A 21,087-nucleotide genomic window follows, 5' to 3' on the forward strand; every position below is an offset into this window, starting at 1 on the left:
TGGCACCTCACTCCGCGCTCCTGAATTAACTCGCCCCCTCTGCACACCGCGAACTCTTGTCATCCACTGTCCGCTCAGGTGTACGCTGCTTTTTCTCGTCGTGCACGGTACCAGACAGCCCCTTCCCCAAAACCAGAACCAGCCTTCTCCGCGGCAGGGCTTTACACGTGGGCGCCTGTCACCAGCGAGGCTGTACTTGCAGCTTTTACTTGCAACCACTTTACAAAAGTAGCGAAGAATTCAAAAAGTTCTATCTGAAAAAAGAAAAGGATATAACTAAGGAGGGGGCAGGTGCATGAGCTGGAACCTGTCCAGGATAAAGACGTTTAATACGTCTCCTGCGCATCCATAAAATATTTTGTTCTGCGGGAAGTTAAACTAGAATATGATTTTCTCTTTTGCCTTTAGAAAGGCTTGATGTTAGACATCATACATTTTAAATAAAATATATCTGCATGGAAATAAAGAATCTATACTGAAGCTAATAAAGTGACAAGTATTTTTACTATAAATTCTATTGTATTATTAAACTTGTACGTGGAGGCAGACAATTGGGGGAAGTGATGCAGCACTTGAATCCCGAATCCAGGAACTTCATGAATAGATAAAGGAAACAGTTCACTTCCTAAACCTTACTTGATTTAGATTATCATACATTCCTAAGCCCCTCTTTTTTCATGCTTAAGTAATCATTTGCTTCACTAAATGTCAGCAAACTTATTCACAGAAAAAGCTATGCATTAAAGCATTGTGTGATTTTCTTGTTTTAAGAACAACTTCCCAAGCTGAGAAAGTTCCGAACAATGAACCCACCTGAGATTTACTGCAATTAGTTCTACCCCAGTATACACAATTCACTGGATTTATCCATGGGTGCGTGGATGCAACCAAGAAATGATTTCACTGGTGCTTTGACGTGGAGCACTGAAGCTGTTCTCACTTCCATACTGTTTGCCAGTGTCACCAAAACAATGCAGTTCACCGTTGTAGAAAAGAAATACACATTCATTTCACCAAGTGAAAATTTATGAACTGATGTCAATAATCTTTCCATAAGTTGACAGCTTGCAATAAAATCAAGGATATTTTAAACAGGAATCATGTACCTGAAGCATTTCTTTATGTTTGCACCAGTTATGAGGGCTTCAGTATCTCAAAAAGAAATTCTAGCTCGTTATTCTTGACATACAACTGATAATTTAAAAATCAATTACATTTGTACCATACAGACATTTCTTTCGTGAACTAGGTTAGCAGTGTTCCAAGTATATTTCCCTGGAAAGCTCGAACATACTACGCTCAGTTTGGAACTTATCAGAGTTTTTCTCCCTGAACATCTGATCAGATGATTTGAAGCAAATGGGCTCTATTATTGGAAGAGTAAACCCTTGCCCAGTTTTGGACAGACTATCTACTGTGTTTAAATCGTGTTTCAATAACCTCTGTTTTTTGACTGGTACTTATTTATTGCTGTTGGTTGTTAAGATAGGCCGTTTCTCTGTTATTGTAGATATACCAACCCAAGACCTCAAAACTGGGAATGTAGGGAAGCCCTTTCCCATCCTTGGCTCACACTTACCACAAGGTCTGAGAAAGAATATTCTGCTTGGTTTTTTTTTTTTCCTTTTTTTTTTTTTTTTTTTAGTCTTCAGAGGACTGAGAAGGTGAGGTAGGAGGGCAGGGTGGACCATAGGGACCTGCATACACACACACTAAAGAAATTAAACTGACAACAGTTATTGATAACTTTCTTCTTTTGGTGTGTGCTTACATATACAGTCATATGGTTCATGACTCCAAGCAGTGCACCTCCTCAAACTCCATACACCCAGAGAAAGCTCATGCCGTCAATATTGAACAAGGACGCTGGGACTGTCCTCCCATATGCAGCATCATGTATCAATACTTCAGCAATAACATAGGTGGAAATGAGACATTCTGCAAAGAAGCCACTTACACCACTTGAATTCTATCCGTACATACTCTGACAGCTGAATGTTCAAAATCTTCACAGAAAGCCAGTGGCAATAATCCCATGAGAGAGGAAAGGTAAAGCATTTTGCAAGTGTATCTTGCAATTAAAGCTAGGTAGGTCAATACTCAAAATGGGGAAGAGGTGAGAGAGAGTTGTTTTTTTTTTTCTTCTTTAAAAATTGTTCATTTTCTTAGTACCTTTTATGTCTTGTTCATTCCACCAGCAGCAGTATCCATGACAAGAGAGGGTGTAGGCGTACAAAACAGAAAAGCCGTATGGCCAAATAGACTGGAGACCTTCTAATAATTCACTCGGATATGGAAGCACAGATGAGGTTGGTTACTACAGAATATTCAACACAGAGTTTATCAGTTGTCAAGAAGGGACTTCGCAGGGCAGAACAGTAATTGAAAATATCAAAAGATTCCTTCAGAATATCCCATATCCTCTTTGAGGGGAACCTGTCGGGCAGACATCACCCAGCGGTACAGGTCTATAACTGGAATGACATTATATAGCACTGGTAATTAGAACAATGATACCTGTAATAGCTTCAATTATGCATGCAGACGTTACACTCTACAATTTAATCACATTAATTCATGAGAAAGATATGAAGCTCTATGCAGAAGACAAAACATCACTATATGTTGGAAGAGTCTTCTGTTGAGTCACAGTTTTCAATATACTCCTTCGCATAACTGAACTGATGAATTTAATCTATTTTTCAATCCTTTTTTAAGTATCAGGGTTAGGATTGCTTTAAAGGAAATTAATGAAGAACTTTGTTTCTAATAATTTTCTCTAGTTCAGGGAATATTTTCCTTTCAGTAAAATCAGTGCTGCAGTGAATATTCTTGTTTGGCTAACTAATGCCTTTTTTTTTTTTTTTCTTTCCTTTCAAAAGTGCTGAAAACAAAACACAGTACAACATCAAAGAAAACTAGTCCCTGGGGTGGCATGTAGAAACTCAATGTTTCTCAGACCTTAGAAGCATTTTCCAGTGAAAGAATTCAGGTTACAGGAACATTTCCCACTACAACTTCGTGAAAAATAGTTTCCTTCTTTAAACTAAAAAATCAGAGCAAGGCATACTAATGTCTTATGTTCCAGACTGCTATGACACGAGAGGTGGGTCCTATGAACAGTGGGGTCAATTCATTCTCTATCCTAGTTGGTCATCTTGTGTACTCCAAGTTCCAAAAGTAATCCAAACTCTTAACTTTGAACCTTGGTACATATGAACTCTAAAATAGCTTAGAGCAGGCATTTGCAAAGTATCTATGAATGCTATAAATAGCTTTCCATAATATAAACATTGAGCATCATCAGAACAGGATGAGCAGACAAGCTGGTCTTGTTAAGGAAACAATTGCTGAAGTATTTCAGAAATAGGAATATTCTCAATCACATTATTTTCCTGTGTGCTCCATGTAGCCCCGCTGAAGCTAGCAATGATTCCTTCAAACCACCAGCAAAACCTGATAGACTTGTTGCTGAAAGTGTGGTTTCTTTCTACTTCAACAGTCACAATTCAGCTGATCACCTTCTGGTATCTCAAAAAAATTCTAAATTTTTTTCTTCATTCAGCCAATAGTCAGCAAGAGTGATAGGTTTGAAGAATTAAAACAAGTCCATATTACTGTTCTGTAAGCTGAAACCTGCTTCCACCTTGTTAAAAGAGAATGGAGAAGATTTTTCACGAGTTCTTGATGGCACTGAAATGCAGTTGCATTTATGTTTTGCTATGCTTTGTTTGAAGCCCCATAGCTTCCCTCTTCCCCTGACACTTTGGTAAGCAAAAGACTGTGAAGACAGCTAAATAAGTTTTGGCACCTAGATATGGGATGGAGTCACAGATGGCACTTGGAAAACCAAAGAATCGCAGGCTCTGTTATGCCTGGTTTTCCTCTGTTCATCATCTGTGAAAAAGTCAGGTGGAAATTACTGTAGTAATGGTGGTAGAAGGAAGGTAACAGCCAGTCAAGAAACTCTCCAGATCAGTCTCAAAAGACTAGCAGTTTGCTGTACATGTTAGAGGTTGAAGAAAGGAGGAAAGGAAGAAAGACAGTTCAGAAGTCTTTTCACATAGATGAACTGTCTTCTTTTTTTTTTCTTTTCTTTTTTTTTTTTTTTTGAGAGAGAGAGAAAAAATGATACAACATTTGGCTCAAATTCCCAGAAACGTTGGCAATTACCAAGAAATGTTAGTAACAGTGCCTAGCTGGACAAATTCCTGCTTCATAGGTATCTGCAAGGCTTATGCATTTGTTAGACCATCTTTGCAGAGTAAAGGAAACTAGCGTGAAACCTCCAGGCACTGAAGCAATCAGACTTTTATCTGCATATCAAGAACAGAAATCACCTCACTTGCAACAAGTCATAAACACTCAAACATCCCCAAAATCCCTACTTAGCTAGTCAAAATAAAATATCTTCTTATAGGCTGCCTCCAAGCCTTTGGATCCCATGTCTTGAGTAACAGAATTGTGTCTCTGAGAGAACCACACTTTAACTTAAAATTTGGCAATGTCCTGGTTTTCACTGGGATAAAGTTAATTTTCTTTGTAGTAGCTGGTATAGTGTTATGTTTTGGGTTCAGTATGGGAAGAATGTTGATAACACACTGATGTTTTCAGTTGTTGCTAAGTAGTGTTTAGACTAAAAGTCAAGGATTTTTCAGCTTCTCATGCCCAGCCAGCAAGAAGGCTGGAGGGGCACAAGAAGTTGGGAGGGGACACAGCCAGGGCAGCTGACCCAGACTGGCCAAAGGCATATTCCATACCGTGTGACATCATGCCCAGTATATAAACTGGGGGGAGTGGGGCTGGGAGGAATTGCCGCTTGGGAACTAACTGGGCATCAGTCAGCGAGTGGTGAGCAATTGCATTGTGCATTGCTTGTTTTGTATATTTCAATCCTTTTATTATTATTGTCATTTTATTATTGTTATTATCATCATTATTATTTTCTTCCTTTGTCCTATTAAACTGTTCTTATCTCAAGCCACGGGCTGTACTTTTTTTTTTTCCCGATTCTCTCTGCCATCCCACTGGGTGGAGGGGAAATGAGTGAGCGGCTGCGTGGTGCCTAGTTGCTGGCTGGGGTTAAACCATCACAGGAAACAAACAACTCTTCCCTGCTCCCCAAAGACTCCTTCACTTGAAATCTGTGTCAGATAAAATAGTCACCAACAGCACAAATGCCATCAAATGTAATAGATTCAAGTAATTTTGAATGTAACCATCTCTGTTCTCTTTAATTTCATTTCTTTCTTGGCTTTCTGCATGGGGAAAAATTTTACAGAGACTGACACTGAAATCATGCTCCAAAACCATACAGAGCTAACTTAGCTCTGTTCATAGCCTCAGCAAACAGCTGACTAGAAGGAAAAAGAAGATGGTTAGTCAGAAAGGTAAAGTACTGTGACATACAACTTATTATCTCTTTCTTCGTGGTTGCCCTTATCACTATTATTTATCAATCGGAGCACAGCCAAAGCTAGCTGAAAAACAGCAGAGACAACTAAATGTTTCCAGGATCAAGACTGTCTCAGGGACCAAGACCGTCAGAAGAAACACCATACCTATGCTATCTCTAACTCATTCCAAAATAAAAGTAGCTTTTACATACAGAATCAGAAAAAGGGCTGGAGAAGACCTATAGAAACACAACACAAGGAGCACAGCAAGGCCCAAGGTAAAGGCTTACATTAGTTAAAGTATATAACAAAACCAGAGAGAAATATTTAAACTATATTCGTGCATTTAGAGATACAAATGTAGAAAATGTAGCAATTCTCCACATTTATGAAGTCAGTGAGAAATACACATGTGAAGAATTATTTACAACAAAACATTTAAGAGTGCATAATTGCTTTTAGCTATAAGAATAGACACTGGACTAAACCACACATTTGATATTAAGCAGATGTTTTCAAACATCTTGCTGGAGAAGGAATCATAAGGCTTGAGTAAAGAAACTGTGACATCATATGTCAAAACAAAAAACCTGCTGACTAGCATTCTAAGAGAGGTACTGAACAGCCTTGTGCTTAACGGTTATTACGCTTTTTATTTTTTAATATCAGAGACACTGAAAAGAAGACAGATTAGTATTACAGTTTTGATGCACTCTCATTGAAGTGTGGTTTTAATACTTACCCCATAGCAAACAAAAGTAGAGGTTAAAAAAGTTCTCATAACGTTCTTCAAATACACAGTTTCATGGTGATATTACTAGAATTCAGTATTGAAATGGAATTAAGATCATCTGTGATTTCTCATGGAAAGAGATGACAATACATCAGACCCTTCTAAAATCTTACAAGAAAGAGAGATCTGGAGAAATACGATCATGTTCAACCACATGATAAGCAGTTAGAAAGAAATACTTAAACTGCAGAGTAGGTTACTATGCATCACAAATTTCAGACTCACCATCTTCAAACACTTGTTGCATTTGGAAGTCTAAGAAATTAATCTTTGCCTTCTTTCTGCTCTTCTGTGGACTGGGAATATACGGGGGGGTTAGTGGTGAAATATTTTCTTATTAAGGTTGATTAGAAGCTGTTGGTTGACTAAATAACTAGAAAGCCAAGCTACAATTAAGTTCATCTGAAATCGAGGAAAAAGAAGGAAAATGAAAACTGTTCTCGAAACAAAGAAACACTAAACCACTATAAAATACAGAAATGAGACTTATATAAACAATTCCTATGCTTAACTTAGTAATGAGTGCTTGAAGAAAACCCCCTGAGAGATATTTCAGCTACTAGCATTTAAGCCAAACCTAATATGGCCTTAATTCTTGAGAGCCTGTTTTAGGGCCTGACTAAATTTTAATTAAAATAAGCATAACTATTTCCACTGAGTCTTGAGAACTAGAATTGTTTCATACATGGCCTTTGCGCAGGATAGAACATGAAGAATTTAATATTTGCATGCATATTTACAGAAATGTATATTTATGTATTTCAAATATATACAGGCAAGTCTGTATTTCTGTACACCTCTATCTCTCTCTCTATATATATTTCTGTAAACAAACCTGACTGGCAATTTGTTATGACATGAATAAGGCACATTTCTATCATCTTGCTTAAGAAACTAGTTTTATTCAGTTCAAAAATTTAATGAAGGTCATGTAATCATGGATACAGTGAATTTGACTGCTGTCAGAAACAGACACGCTAGCGTACTATGTAGACTAGACTATCAATACCCATAATTTTAAGCACTTAAGCATCTAATATTCCTTTTAAATAATTTGATTTTTTTAAAAGAATTGCTAAGATATTTTCATGTTCTTTTCTGAGAGAAGCATCTGAAAGTCAATTCACCCTTTGCTATTTGCAGAGACTTGTTTAGAGAATTGAAAAGAGATATTTCAGGATGCTTGTCACTGAAAATTGTTCTTTATTAACTTCATGTGAATTGATGGTTAAAATGGAAAGCTCAATTTTTGTATCCTTGGTATCTTTTCTGTAATTACCTATAGCAACCTGAACAATATCTTATTCTTCACTAGCCTTTACTTAAAGGTAATTTTTTTTCCACCTGAATATCTTCTGGTGCTATGTTGGCCCCTGGATCCCTGTCATTTTCTGTCATAAATAATTGCATCATACAGGCATTTATGTTCACATTACATTATATGTCAGAATTTCAAACAATAATCCCAGTTGAGCGACATATATTTCTCATAAAGATTCTACCTGTGCTAACAAATTGGGCATAGAATTCTCCATCCCCTGAAGTAACCTGATAATCTAACCACTGAGACTGAGTTATTAGGCTTAAAAGGTAGCAAGACAAATTAAACTCTGATGGGTTAGGCAACTGGTGGTGTTCATAACTTTAGAATCCCACTCATTTCTCATTTAAGTCATTTTGGTCTTCCCATTTATTTTAGTATTGGATGAATGAGGCTTACACTGGCCTTCCTAACCACTGAGACAATATTACTTCAGTTCATATGCAGGTGGTTACAATTGCAGCCACATAATTTTTTTTAATTTTTATTTTATATTGCAGCTGGCTTTAAAACAGAAGCTGGCATGCTTTTCACAAATACTTGTTATTGCAGGCATACGAAAACAAAAAACCTCAGAAAATATGAATATGTTAAATATTTAAAAAATAAATAATAATATAAATGCATGTAAATAATCATAGTTCATATTGTAGAGAAATGGAAAATTCCACATATGTCTGCAGCAAGTCATTGTCTGACATTAAGCAACTCTCCCATTAAACCAATCTTCCATTATGCAAATGATAAATGTTGACTCTTGGATATATAAAAGTCTTACCCTATGCTTCACAAAACTATCAAAAATGTTATCGTTATTAAGTACAGAACATATTTAAACATTTATGTTTAGAAAAAAAAAAGAAGTTACATACCAAATTTGAAGGCAAATACAGCCCAGCTCTGAATCCCTTCATATCTCTTGTATCATTTTCAACACAAACAGGACAAACCACCCGTGAGTAACATGCTAGTCACATACTAAACATATTCCAAGAATGTGTAGCTTAAGATATATAAGCTGATAAGTGAGAAAACAACATTAATAAAAGATTTTTAAAAGAATGTAACATTTTGTTGACTCTAATCAAATATGGAATTGCCATGACATTGCAATCATTCTTAAATCAGGGGAATGTTTTAACTTGACCCTACCTGAATCGTACATCTTTTACATGGAAAGTTGAATATATTTGCAACTACATTTGATATATGAGTTTAATCAGGAAAAGAAAAAAAATCAATGCAAAGTACTATTTTAATGCAACTCTGTGTTTGAACATTCATTACGCTAGTGATGGTAAACTGGTTTCAGTTTGACAAGCTCCATCCTTGTTCATTCTCCCTGAAATTCTTACTATGCTGTCAGAACTGCACAAAAGTGGACAAAACACATACAACTCCATGTGAAGGAAAAGAAAGAAATTAATTTTAGATGTTTACACCTCCCAGTTCTGTTTTGCCAAAATCATTTTCTTAGATTCCTCCAAGCACGGCGCAGTGTATGTCTAACTGAACAGAGACAGAGACAATACGAAGCTGTGCTAACGCATGCCCATCCAAAGGATTGACGTGAAGACCCTTCTGAAATCTAGAGCATTTAAATTAAATCCCAAAGGACTCTGAGTTAATGTGGAGCCCTCTCCAGTGATCCAGGCAGTAAGCAGACTGTGCTAGTCCTGCACCTAGACTAGGGTATATCTTCCCCTATTTGACTTCCCTTGAAAAAAGGAGGACCCTAATTTCCCTCTTGCCTGCTGTACCCACTTGCATAAGAGAAGGCTAGATGGCTGTTTAGGGGTGGCTCTCCCTGCTGTGTTAGGACTTAAAAGGTGAGTAGCCCACAGGGCAAGTACTATGCCAAACCTCATAGCTCCTGATCAATCTACCTTCTGTCAGGTGGCTCCCAGGGGCAACCTACAGCCTGAGTCAGAATTCACAAACTAACTGAAGACGTTATCATTACGGTTCATCCATATACTGCAGACGGATGTTGTGTTTACCTAGTGATGTATGCCAGCGAAGGCAAAATTTATGTGCTATTTGTATGCACAAATTATGCGCACAAGATTGTATTGCATGCGGCTGAGCGTATCTGACTTTGACAATCTGCCTCTGTTGGACTTAGCATTTCATAATTTTCACTATCATATGGCCTGAGCTGGCTTCTATGCCTTCTTGTATTAGAAACGTTTCTTCATTAAATAAAATGAACCAGTTGCCTTGTCTTTACTTACTGTCTCACTGAGAGATGTGTATTTAAGTGCTAGTAACTGGCATCGCAGGTTTTTTTTCTAAGAAACATCTCATCCTTAATCGCATGCAGACTGAAAGGTTTTTCGCATTAAATTAACCTACATTAGCTTGTTGTCATTCTTAAGAATTGCAATACATAACTAAAAACATACTGACATTGAATTTCCAAAATATCAAAATAACTATAATGAAGCAGACATTTGATTGATATTCACTCAAGAGTTTTAAATATGAGAGACTTAAATAGAGATGGAGTACATTAGTTCTGGGTAGCCTCAACCTATCTCGTATGATTGTTAATCTGCTGAATTCAAGTTCAGAGCACTTTCACCATCGGTGGCTAATCTTAGGACATTCTTCCATTTACAATAACATTGAAGGCTGGGCAAAACCCCACTGCAGCTGAATTCCTCTAATTTAAAGAAATCAATCAATCTATGAATTATTGCTCTGCCCAATTAGTATTTGCATTTATTCAAATTCTGAAAATGAGAAACTTAATTTGATTTCACCAGTAATGAATATGAGGTTTGGCTTTTTTCTCTCCTCACTAATTCACTAATCTTTGCCTGTTCTCTGACATATTTTCTACAAACTCCTGTGTATTTCCTGTGCATGTAATTTCTATGGGGTATCAGGTACTAGAATTCTTAAATTCTATTCATTCTACAGTGAGTCTTTGCAGAGTTCCTTGAGAGTTTGTATTAAGGATGCCATGATAAAATGCATTTTAATAATGAGTGTCAAGCACATTTGTGAATATGGCATCTCTTTTGATGTGTGAATGTATGTTACATTTTTTAGGAAAAAAAATAGATACAGAATAACAGAACAAGAATTAACAAACACATTCCAGTTTTAATCTGATTCCATACTACTGAAAAGATTGTGATAAACATGAATAAAAATAGCAGAAAAACAAAAATACAAGATCAGATTAAACCAGAAAAATATAAATAGATGTGTTGATAGTTTACATTTCTTTAACATATATATATATAGCTGTGTCATAAATAAATAATTTTACACAAGTATCACAAACACTATGATGCAGAAGAAGGTTAAGATATTGCAACCAATACTCTCCAGGACAACTTTAAAATAGCCAGTTACAAAGAAATGTACTTTTCTGCATCTTTTTAAGGCTTCAGGGGAAATAATTAAGCAAACACTATCGATCAGCAAAATTAGAACAAATAACCAGTAAGCGCTCAACAATCCATGAGACATACATACATTAAAATGCCATTAATATATTACATTAAATGTATAAGTAAAGTAACAGACCTTATGCAGTGGAAAAATCTGTGAGGGGTAGAATAAACACTTTGAATTTAAAATACCATCCTTTTCCTGTCTGTAAATTTACTATAACTTTAACCACAGAGTGCTGATATTTTATCTAATCAATGAAAATTGCTACCTCATTTCTCAAGGTCCAGTTCATGAGGTAATTTGAACAGCTGTAAAATTTTCCTCTTTCTTTACAAAGAAAGGTATTACACTGCAGAAACAGACCTTTTTAATGAAGGGAAGCAAAAAACCTCAAAAAAGATGAAAATTATTGTATCAGGTGATAAGAATTTTTCTTAAATAAGAGTATGTAGTTCAGATGATTTGGATTATTTTCCTTCGAATTTGTGAGGAAAGAGTGATAAGTGGCAATGAAATATCATCTCTTCTGCCTCAAAATCAGCACAGAGTTCAGCTCCAGTTCAGTAATAACTAAAAGACAACTCTGACTGAAAGTCATGTTTGGTCCTATGACTTAAATCACTGATATGTAGAAGATTTTAAAGTAAAAACCCCCTGTATCATGAAAAAGGTCTTCACAAAAAACATTTCACATTAACTAGCACCTTTCATGGCAATTATACCACAATGGACGAAGTTATTAGAAATCTTGGAGTTCTGTGCCCTGGTTGTGTCTGGTAACAAATCCAGAACTTCATGGGCATTTTAGCTACAAACAGTAAATTAAGAAAGATGTAAAGGAAAACTTAAATGAATTGAGTTGTTACGACAAATGAAGGAGAACTGACATTAGAAGTACTAACCAAACAAATTTACATTCAATGTCCTCTAGATATTTTTCAGGGACTTAATTCACCAGACCACACAGTCTTTGATGATTTCATAGGACACATGGAAGATATTTTGGCCACAAGAGGGCTCACATATTTTATAGTTGTTTTTTGAAAAATATGAGTATAACAAAATAATAACAATACACAGGCTAAATTAAAGACAAATATCTGCTGCCCAGATAGTCACAGTGTCATGAAAAGATAATTTGCATGGTTCTTTAATAAACTATCAGAAAAAAATAAAGCAAAAATAAGGTTGTTCCTGTAGTCTATTTAGATCTCATCATTAATTGGCTTTTCATCAAAACGAACCTGTTTCTATGATGTTACAACAATTAGCTATGTATAAAATGACAAACTCATCTCTTATTTAAGCAAGTAATTTTAATGGGCTCTGTTAAAAAAAATCCTCCAGTACCTACCTATTCAGGTAACACAGTGTATACTCATTAAAGTAGACCTGGTAAGAATAATATAACTTTATTTTTCTACGGAGACTTGCATTATTACTAAAAACACTGATAACAATGTCATTGTATTATCAATGTAGTCTATTCTGACCATTTTCAGATGAGAAGATAACTCGGGGCTATTTCAATGAATGCTGAACTTAATGAGAAACTACCCATTGACCTTAGAGATATTGTATCAAACTAAACAAGCACGAAGTACAATACAGAGGGTTTGCTGTGCAGTGGATGTACCTACCATTTGTAGGACAGGAATTACTGCATTTACACACCTTTGGTTGGTGTTGCGTAGATTAAAAAAATACAGGAAAAGAACCATCTGAAATACAGTAGAACGTGCGGTTGGTGGGAAATTTTGTTCTTTAAAATTTGGTATCAGTCCAGATAAATTTGAAGTAAAATTGAAATTCTGAAAAAAAAAAAAATTCTTGGAAAGAGCAAAATCTGATGTTTACATTATTAAATAGATTCCTTCAGGACTCCATGAATTTAAAGTTAAAGTGTGTCTGATTCATCCCTACAACAGTAGCAAAGACACCACCAAGAACATATTACAGTCCTTTGGCATCTGCTAGGGCTTTCCCACTCTTCCATTCCAGGCAACACTCACATGCAAACTACCTCTGGCTGTAAACCCTACAGCTTCCACATCTTGTTCCAGAGCTTTCAGACTCTAGTTCCTAGGCTTATAGTTCTGGAAGCCCTGGCAGCCCTCATTAGAACGGAGGCTACCAAGGTTTCCCACCTTATTTGCATGTTGTGGAGTTCAGCCTTAGCAAATCCTGCGTGTTTCATCAGACAATAAAGATGCTGAGTGCACTACATAAGCTATGAACTACTAAAATATTTTGCTGCAGGGGGAAAATCATAGACCTAAGACATGCTGCACAACTTGTTGTCCACACTGATCAGTACTAGTGACCTCCAGAGTGGACTAGTCATGCTCATACTGGGCCTGGCTGGGTCCCATGGGGCTCATGTGTGGATTTTAGATAGTCATGATTTTTCGACCTAAAATAGCACTGGGCTATGTCATGGTCTATGAGAGAGGTGTTTTTATAGCATGGTTCCAAAGACAGATGTTGTGTGTTCTGAGATGTGGTCTGATGTGACGTGGATGTACCACCTCATCTGTACTGCCTATAGGGAACAAACCAGTACCAGAACTACTCTAGGGTTTTGTCTTGAGGAACTGGTTGCTCTATTCCAAAAAAGAATACGAGTGAAGCAATAGAGACACACCGAGGCTGATAGAGAGCCAAGACCCAAGGACAAATGTGAGTATCTACACCATTAAAAATTTGTTAGTATAGACATAGTCCTAGCATATCTGGCTGTCCCAGTGCTACTTGCCCCAAAAAACAGCATAAGGCTTTTTCAATGGGCAAGATTTATACTAGGACCAGCTTTAGACCAAGGGAATTCATAGCTTTACAAGGTTTTCAATCTCAGTCACAGCTTCACGGCAGAACAGAAAGCGACGCCCCGAGCGGTTGTGCTGGGGCTGTGTGACCTAGAAGCACTACAACTCTCAGCCGGTCTCTGTGACCCTGAGCAGAGCTCCATGGGAGCCTCCGTGTTCTTCTGCTAGAAGTTCATTACATTTGATGATTAGAGGGAATTTGTGGGTTTTGATGATCAGCATTTTCCAGCCAAAATGTTTCTGAATATAGAGAAGGAAGATGAAGATTCTAAAGAGGATGGATAGAGCAGAGGAGAAAACTGGCTGAGTAAAAAAGCATGCATAAAGGACAACTGTCATCACATGAAAACCAGAAGCAAGCACCGTGATTCTGGGATAGAGAAAGTGTAGTGACAGAAAATGGTGAAGTACGAAACGAGATGAAAAAGGATTCTGGGAAAGAGGGGCATTAGGAAAGAAGACAAAGAGAAACAAATAGGCTAAAAAAAGAGTATTAACAGCTTAAAATCTCATTCAAGACTGCCATAAGAAAGACATTAAACAAAAGTAGTCTAACAGCACACAAAACAATTTTTAAGAACTCTGAGTACTGTTAACACAAGCCTACAAAATTACCTGTCTGGAGTGTTTATCATTGTTACAAGCAGGTTAACAGTATATTATTCAGTCCATTAATATTTAATTCCAATCTTTTAAACCTAGCTATTACATCCTCAAATGCTAATGACTAGGTAACTTAATAATGTATATAACTACCTTAATTTTCACAAATATAATTTGGAAAATCTATAGGCCTGAAGTATTTTATCAATGCAATCAATGCAATAATATTAAACCTGTTGTGTAGAATTTGTAATTTCTTTTTCCATCTTGTATCACTTTGCTCAGCTTCCTTCCTAAGATAGGAAAAAAAAAAGTGTAAAGAGAAGAAGTTAAATCAACACAGAGGCTTCTTAAATGTCTTCAAAGCATATCTTAAAAATTTTGGCCCCTACCTTTCTGTGGTTTGCCTTTCTTGATCTTTATGTTTCTCTGTTTCAGCAGTCAGGGTTCTTTCAGCAGCTTGCTGCCCAGGTACCACATATGTCATCTGAAACTAAGTAAAATAGCATTTATTTTCCTCACCAACTACGGAAAAACAAGTACAAAGTTCTGCTCATACACAGTGTTATTCTTGGAGCAAGTTCTCCTGTTTGAGGTTGTTAGATATTCCCAGTAACCTGTTAAAAAATGAAAGGTTTTGTAACCCTAGCCAGTAGTTCAAAGTCAGCTCATTTTTTTTCTTTGTTTCTAAGGATTGCGACAATTAGGCAACATTCTGGCAAGTATAATAAAAACAGCACTGTGGAAAATTAAATGCAATCTTGTCCTATGTATATGTGTCTGAACCTCATCTTACTGCTATCAATGGCAAAATTGCCATTGCCTTAAATGGATGAGGACTCAAGACCTATCATCATAAATTCCCCACGGCAAAAGCAGTAGTTTGTGGAAATTATATGGCCAATTGATTAGAACAAAGAATTGAACTCCTGACTCAGACCTAACTTTGATTTTCATGGTTATGTCCATACTTGGGGTCCAGGAATGCTTCCTAATCTTTGCTTTTGTGTGGATGCCCTGACTCAAATCAGTCCCATGTCAAGGGTAAGAGCTAGGAAAATGCAGGTACACAGACTAGAAGGGAGCTGTGGCACATTTCCAGACTGGGTGATTGGATGGAGGTACCTATGCAGGTGCCCAGGGAGCACCCATGCCATACAACTTAGACACAGCCTGTGTGACTTTGGACCTTCACTCTCCTTTCTGGGAAGCTGATTCCTATGTCTCTCAGAGAAATGTCATGAGAAATTCTGTAAGGTCCTGGGATAAAGCTGCTACATAAATGTCTACTACTACCATTACTTTAGCAACTAAAATGTTAAAGATGCAGTAGTTCTGTGAGATCCATAGACTTTAAAAAGTCTGTATATCAATATAGATAAAATATATACCTAAACATATTAGCTTGTAATGATTAAAAGATCACCTTATCAGTAAGTACTTTCTTCTGTTTTATGTTTCTGTTTCATAAGATGTTTCTTTTCCAAGGGACAGTATCATTTCAGTTTCATTTTGCATTGGCAGACTGCTCATTATAACCTCTTTCTCTTCTACTTGCAGTGCTGAAAACTGACAAATAGAGTCTAATGAGCCCACAAACCTGTGTTAGTTTCCTGTAATACTTTTGTCATTCAGGGAAAGAGAGCACCATTGACCAGGCATGCCGTATCAGAAATCTGAAAGAAACTAAGCAACCTCAAATCTTCCATTCTCTTTCAGCAGGCTGTCATATGTATTACTTTTCCAACTGTAAATTATATACTACACAGGACAGAGCAAATCTGAAAAAAACAAAGATGAGATTCTTGTTCAGTCCTCTCCCCAGCCATCTCCTCCTGCTTCCTCACACAAATGCATATTCCCTCCCCCAGGAGACATTTCATCCCTGTTACATTTCCACAGGTCTTCACACAGACACACCGGGCTTGAATCTGGTAAATCAAATACATTACCCACCCGTCTGTTTGAACAGAACTTCCAAGCTTTTGGTAGTGTTTTGTATTAAACACTAGCCCTATCCAGATCAAGTCATCATTTTGTTTTTTCAGCTGCAGATACATTCCACTTTCTCTCACATACACGTGCTGGTAGCTATGTGGCTAGTTCAGAGGTGTAAACACCAGAGTTAAAGAACAGATAGTATTGCAGATACATTGCAGTATCAGGCCTTTTTAAATAAAGAAAAGTCATTTTAGCTACATACTATGAAAGCTGCAAATGAAATTCACTGTAAATATTAATTACTTCTAAATGACTGCGAAACCAATCGCATGGTCAAATTCTCCTTTCACACATGGATTTTATACTGGTGTAACACCCTAGATTTCAGTGGCAATATAGCTGGGTAAATGCAGAGTTTGTAAAAGCAGATTCAGGCCCATTGCAGCTATACACAAAATGGACTAGATCTCAAGCCATGGGATAATGGTGCAAAGCAGCTCTAAAGGCACAAGATTTTATTCCCAGCTGATTCTTCTTATGGATTACAGCTGCTTGAAATACAAGCATAATAGGGCTTCCCTCGCTGACTGCTGGGACACAACAGTGTAGAAAAGACCACGTCTAAAGACTTTCCACAGTCTGAAGATCCCTAGCTCTTGGGATGGTTCCCTGATGAACCAGTGGCACTTCCAAACTCCAGTTCAGTATGGCAGTCAAAAAGAAGTGGATGACAGTTGCACCTGTCCTTCCTTAACGTTTTCTGTGAAAAGATGACGAAAACCCCCACTTTAATGCTAGTGGCAGCTACTTTCTAGGCTTCAACCAGTTCAAATTTAAACATAAATTCCCTCCATTATATTTTTCCAGCTCACTCCTTTTCCTCATTGCAAACCATTACCATGTTTCTCATTAGATCACTTTAATTCCTTCTGTGCTTTGATATTCTTTCTACTTTGTTCTTATTTACTCCTCTGAAAGCTCTGTCATCACATGTATCTCTCAAGACTATGCTCTTCCTGGCTGAAAAGAAGAGCAACCCTCTTTTCAAATGTGGAAAGCCACCATAAACTGGATTCAAATTCAACTTTTGAAGACAAGTGAGACTCCTGCCCCTTTTCAAGAGCACCTCCAGCTGACTGAAGCATATTCTTAATACAGAAGGGGTCTCGATTAATCTCGTGATCAGAAGAGTCTTTGCTATTTAAACTGCATTTCATATCTTTCAGCTTTGAAACTTCAGGAAGGCCTAATTAAGATTTTATTCAGGTTTATATATAAAAGTGATAAGAAACACTAAACACTAATATAACAGCCATTAGTGCATTAGTGCATTAACATTTTTGCTTTTCAAAGGCCGGAAGTGTATCATTCTAAGTATTTATTACTGTCACTCATTTAACTCACTGCAGAATGGCGGGACTAAATTTTATACCCTCTTTAAGGTGACCAAAGCTAACGAATCGAGTTTCTGCCCCCTTGTTGATCTAGCCAACGAAACCCAGGTGAAGGGCTAAGAAACTCTTGCTTTCTTCCTTCCGTTCAGTTTAAGTTCTCATGCGCCTTCGGTTTCTCACATCGATGTTGTTCAGAGTAGGACACCGGGACACCCCATAACCGTAAGCCTACTGAATATTCTCCACTGTCAGCTTCGGCTCTCAGCAACCGCCCTTGGTACATATGCATGGTCTTTGGACTGCCTCAACACATGACCATCTGTCATGATTGCATGGTGCCTCTCCACAACTGGGTCGGATCCTTGCCTGAGGGCATTAGGTTCCAGACAATGCTGGTTTAGATGAACGGTTTGGTTAACACTACAAGGGCCATCTGTTCTACAGGAAATCCTTTCTCTGGGTCATTAATGAAGGATTCCCAGCACATAACTATATATTTGTCTACTTATGTAAGCTTTTATGTAACAGGAATTATAAGGGTATGTTGTTTGCAAACGAATAGTTTCATTACATAGGTTTGTACATATTAGTACAGATGAAAACTAACCACATATTTGGCAGAGGAAGTAGTTGCCTAGCTAGTGTTTCAGCATGGTTACGGTACCTCAGGCAATGTAAAAGAACTGAACCTCAATCTAAACCTTGCAAAGAAAGTCTATTGCCTGGAAATCAAAATATGAATCCTATTGAACAGGATTCCAAAATTTAACTTTGGTAAATCCAGCTCTTCTGTAGTGTAAGCTAGGATGCTGCATATTAGCATGGTGATTATAAGAATTACATTTCAGGGAAGACCTTTCATATATTTCCCATATGTAATCAAATACATAATTAATTTTTAGCCAATTAAGCATGGCCAGAATCTAATAACTACAGTTTTTCATGTTCACTAAGCTTTTCATCCATTGTTCAAATAGACTTAGCTTTCAGACACTGGAACTGTAACTTACTGAGTAGGAAGGAGCATTTTGCAACTAGTCTTTTGGTAACATCTCCCTCTCCTCCCAATCTTATCTTCATCTTAAAAGGTGAAAGTTTGAAATACAACATATCCTACTTATCTCAGAACAAAAAGCTACTTATAGCTATATTACTAAAAAGTATTACTACTGCATTTCAAAATATGAATAGATTTCACCCTCAACAAGACTCCTAATTGCCAAAAAGGTTCTAAAATGAAACACTGTTGGCCGAATAGCCATGAAGGCCTGGAGGTGGATGAAGATACAGTGGGTTTATAGCCTTGCTTAGAGGGCTTGATAGGTTTTCACTTTGTGCCCAATGTAGAAGAGTGTAGTAAATATCAGACACAGTGTCCTGACTGGGAATCTTCCATTTTGGGGAATTTCAGGAATACTCTTTCCTCTTTCCTAAGTCTTGAAATTACAATTACTTAAGCCATTTAAAAAAAAAAGTCTAGAACCTTAAGACCTATGTGCTAGCCAAAATTAGTGTCCTCATTTTTGGATATAGTTACAGCTTCCACTACTTGCAACACAAATGGCATCAAAATGGTTTTATCACTGTCTGTTAAGATCATATAGAAAATTCACTCTATTTAGTCTACTTAAGTTCAGAAAGATTTGGCAAAGTTGAATGAACCTCAACAGTATTAATAGGACAGATTTCAACCCTAATAAATAGTTTTTCCCATTAATTATATTATTATAAGGTTTTAGGATAACAAAGAGTAAATCTTGAAGAATATAAATACTAAGGAAAAAACCCATTCAGTATGTACTAAACATTAGGAGTTAAGGGATGAATTTAGGGAAGTTAGAAAACAGAATGAAACCAAGAAATTGAACTACAGATAAGAGACACAAGGCTATGAAACAGATTTCAGGGGAACTGTGGCAATCCTATTACCTGTGACATTATTTCTGCTCTACTATTATACCCTTTCCATCAGGACATTACTTGGACATGAATTATTTGCTCTAAATAAAGAAAAGAGTAAAAAACATTCAATAAGAAAAACCTCCTCATTGACGGGACTAGCTAGAATGATCTAATATACTTTTCCAACTCTAGTCTCCTGTTTCTGTAATAAACACTATTTCTTATTTTATCAACAGCGCAGTATGCAGTCATCAGCTACCCCTGAAACAGAGCATAAACAGATATCCTATTGTTTTCAAAATCTTAATCTATAACAAAATGGATTTTCCAGTGTAAATATAATCCCTGTCTAGATACATAAAAATTTCTAGAGGTGAATGCAGGTGTCCCCTGCTCTATCTACAAAACAAAATTACACAACCAAATCTGCTACAGTACAAACACTGAGCAAAATATCAGCTAACACCGTATGTGTACTTAATAGTAGTTGAATAGTAATTGAAAAGTAATTGAACTTTATTGAATGTGCCATTGTGTGTTTCTTCAAACCCACATTCAAAAATTAAAAACCTATAGAGCAGAACCTTACGAATATCATTTAGTGTTTCACTCATTAACAGCAGATTGTATCTTGAAAGCACTTCAGGCCATGCCAAAATCTACATGGTTTCTGAGAGGCACAGTCCTCCCAGCACTGCAGAGCTATGGGCAGGATGTCAGGTTACGCCTGGACATCCCCACATCCCCCTTGTGATGGCTGGTGAGGAGTGGTCAGGTCTGGGCGTTTATCTGCTCGTTTAAGAGGCTGAAGGGAATAAATGAGCTTTGCTCTTTTTAGAAGGGTGCATGGAGGAGGAGGATTCATGTACTCTCTTGCAGGATCAATACGGTATTGATCAGTATCGATACAAAACCACATAGCTCTGGGAAATGAATTTTTAATTCACCAGGTTAAAATCCTATTCTCTCTGATTTGTTTTAAAGCACAATAGCAATTATGAAGGTTTTTAGGCACTAGGAAGAACAACGGTATGAGTACTAGTAAAAATGTAATAGAGCTACAGTTATTATGGATGGGTTATTCTTAGAAATCCAGCTAACAGGAAAAAAAGATTGTGAAATAGCAGCAGTAAATTGGTCAAACAATATTATGTAGCCAAGGCTGATGACAGATAGAACAGGAGAATCAGGTATTAAAGGAATACAGAAAAATGTTAGCAGTATTTCAAACTCCTCAAAACATTTCTAACAAGAAAAGAACTAGGCCAGGTCATTTTAAACATGAAACTATAGTCAAGTGCTCCTTCGGTTCCTCATATTCAGGTATATTCAGACAGGTACAGACTTGGTCCATGGATAGTGGATTTTTGACACATTTATAACAGGAAAATTCACAAAACACTGAAAGATGCAAGAGGAAAAAAGCATTTGCAACCACAAAAATGATACCTGATAGAATACTGGAAAACCTGAAATTCTTATTTTATCAAATTGTACTAGAATA

At 36.9% G+C, this 21,087-nt stretch overlaps 1 long non-coding RNA gene across 4 annotated transcripts in view; it reads right to left on the reverse strand.

The window, feature by feature from the left end:
* Positions 1 to 744: 744 nt before the first annotated feature.
* Positions 745 to 21,087, reverse strand: part of LOC138683854 (uncharacterized) — a 43,087-nt gene continuing 22,744 nt past the window's right edge. For 2 of the 4 annotated variants that reach the window (XR_011323326.1, XR_011323321.1), the window contains 3 exons: positions 14,739 to 14,839; positions 6,415 to 14,639; positions 745 to 2,474 (listed from right to left, as the gene is read on the reverse strand). This is a non-coding gene — a long non-coding RNA (uncharacterized lncRNA). Of the gene's footprint in view, positions 2,475 to 6,414; positions 14,640 to 14,738; positions 14,840 to 15,772; positions 15,916 to 21,087 lie in introns of all 4 variants that reach the window. The other 2 variants (XR_011323327.1, XR_011323320.1) reach the window with 2 other exon arrangements.

This window comes from Haliaeetus albicilla, chromosome 2, assembly GCF_947461875.1.
Source record: "Haliaeetus albicilla chromosome 2, bHalAlb1.1, whole genome shotgun sequence".
Taxonomy (NCBI): Eukaryota; Metazoa; Chordata; class Aves; order Accipitriformes; family Accipitridae; genus Haliaeetus; species Haliaeetus albicilla.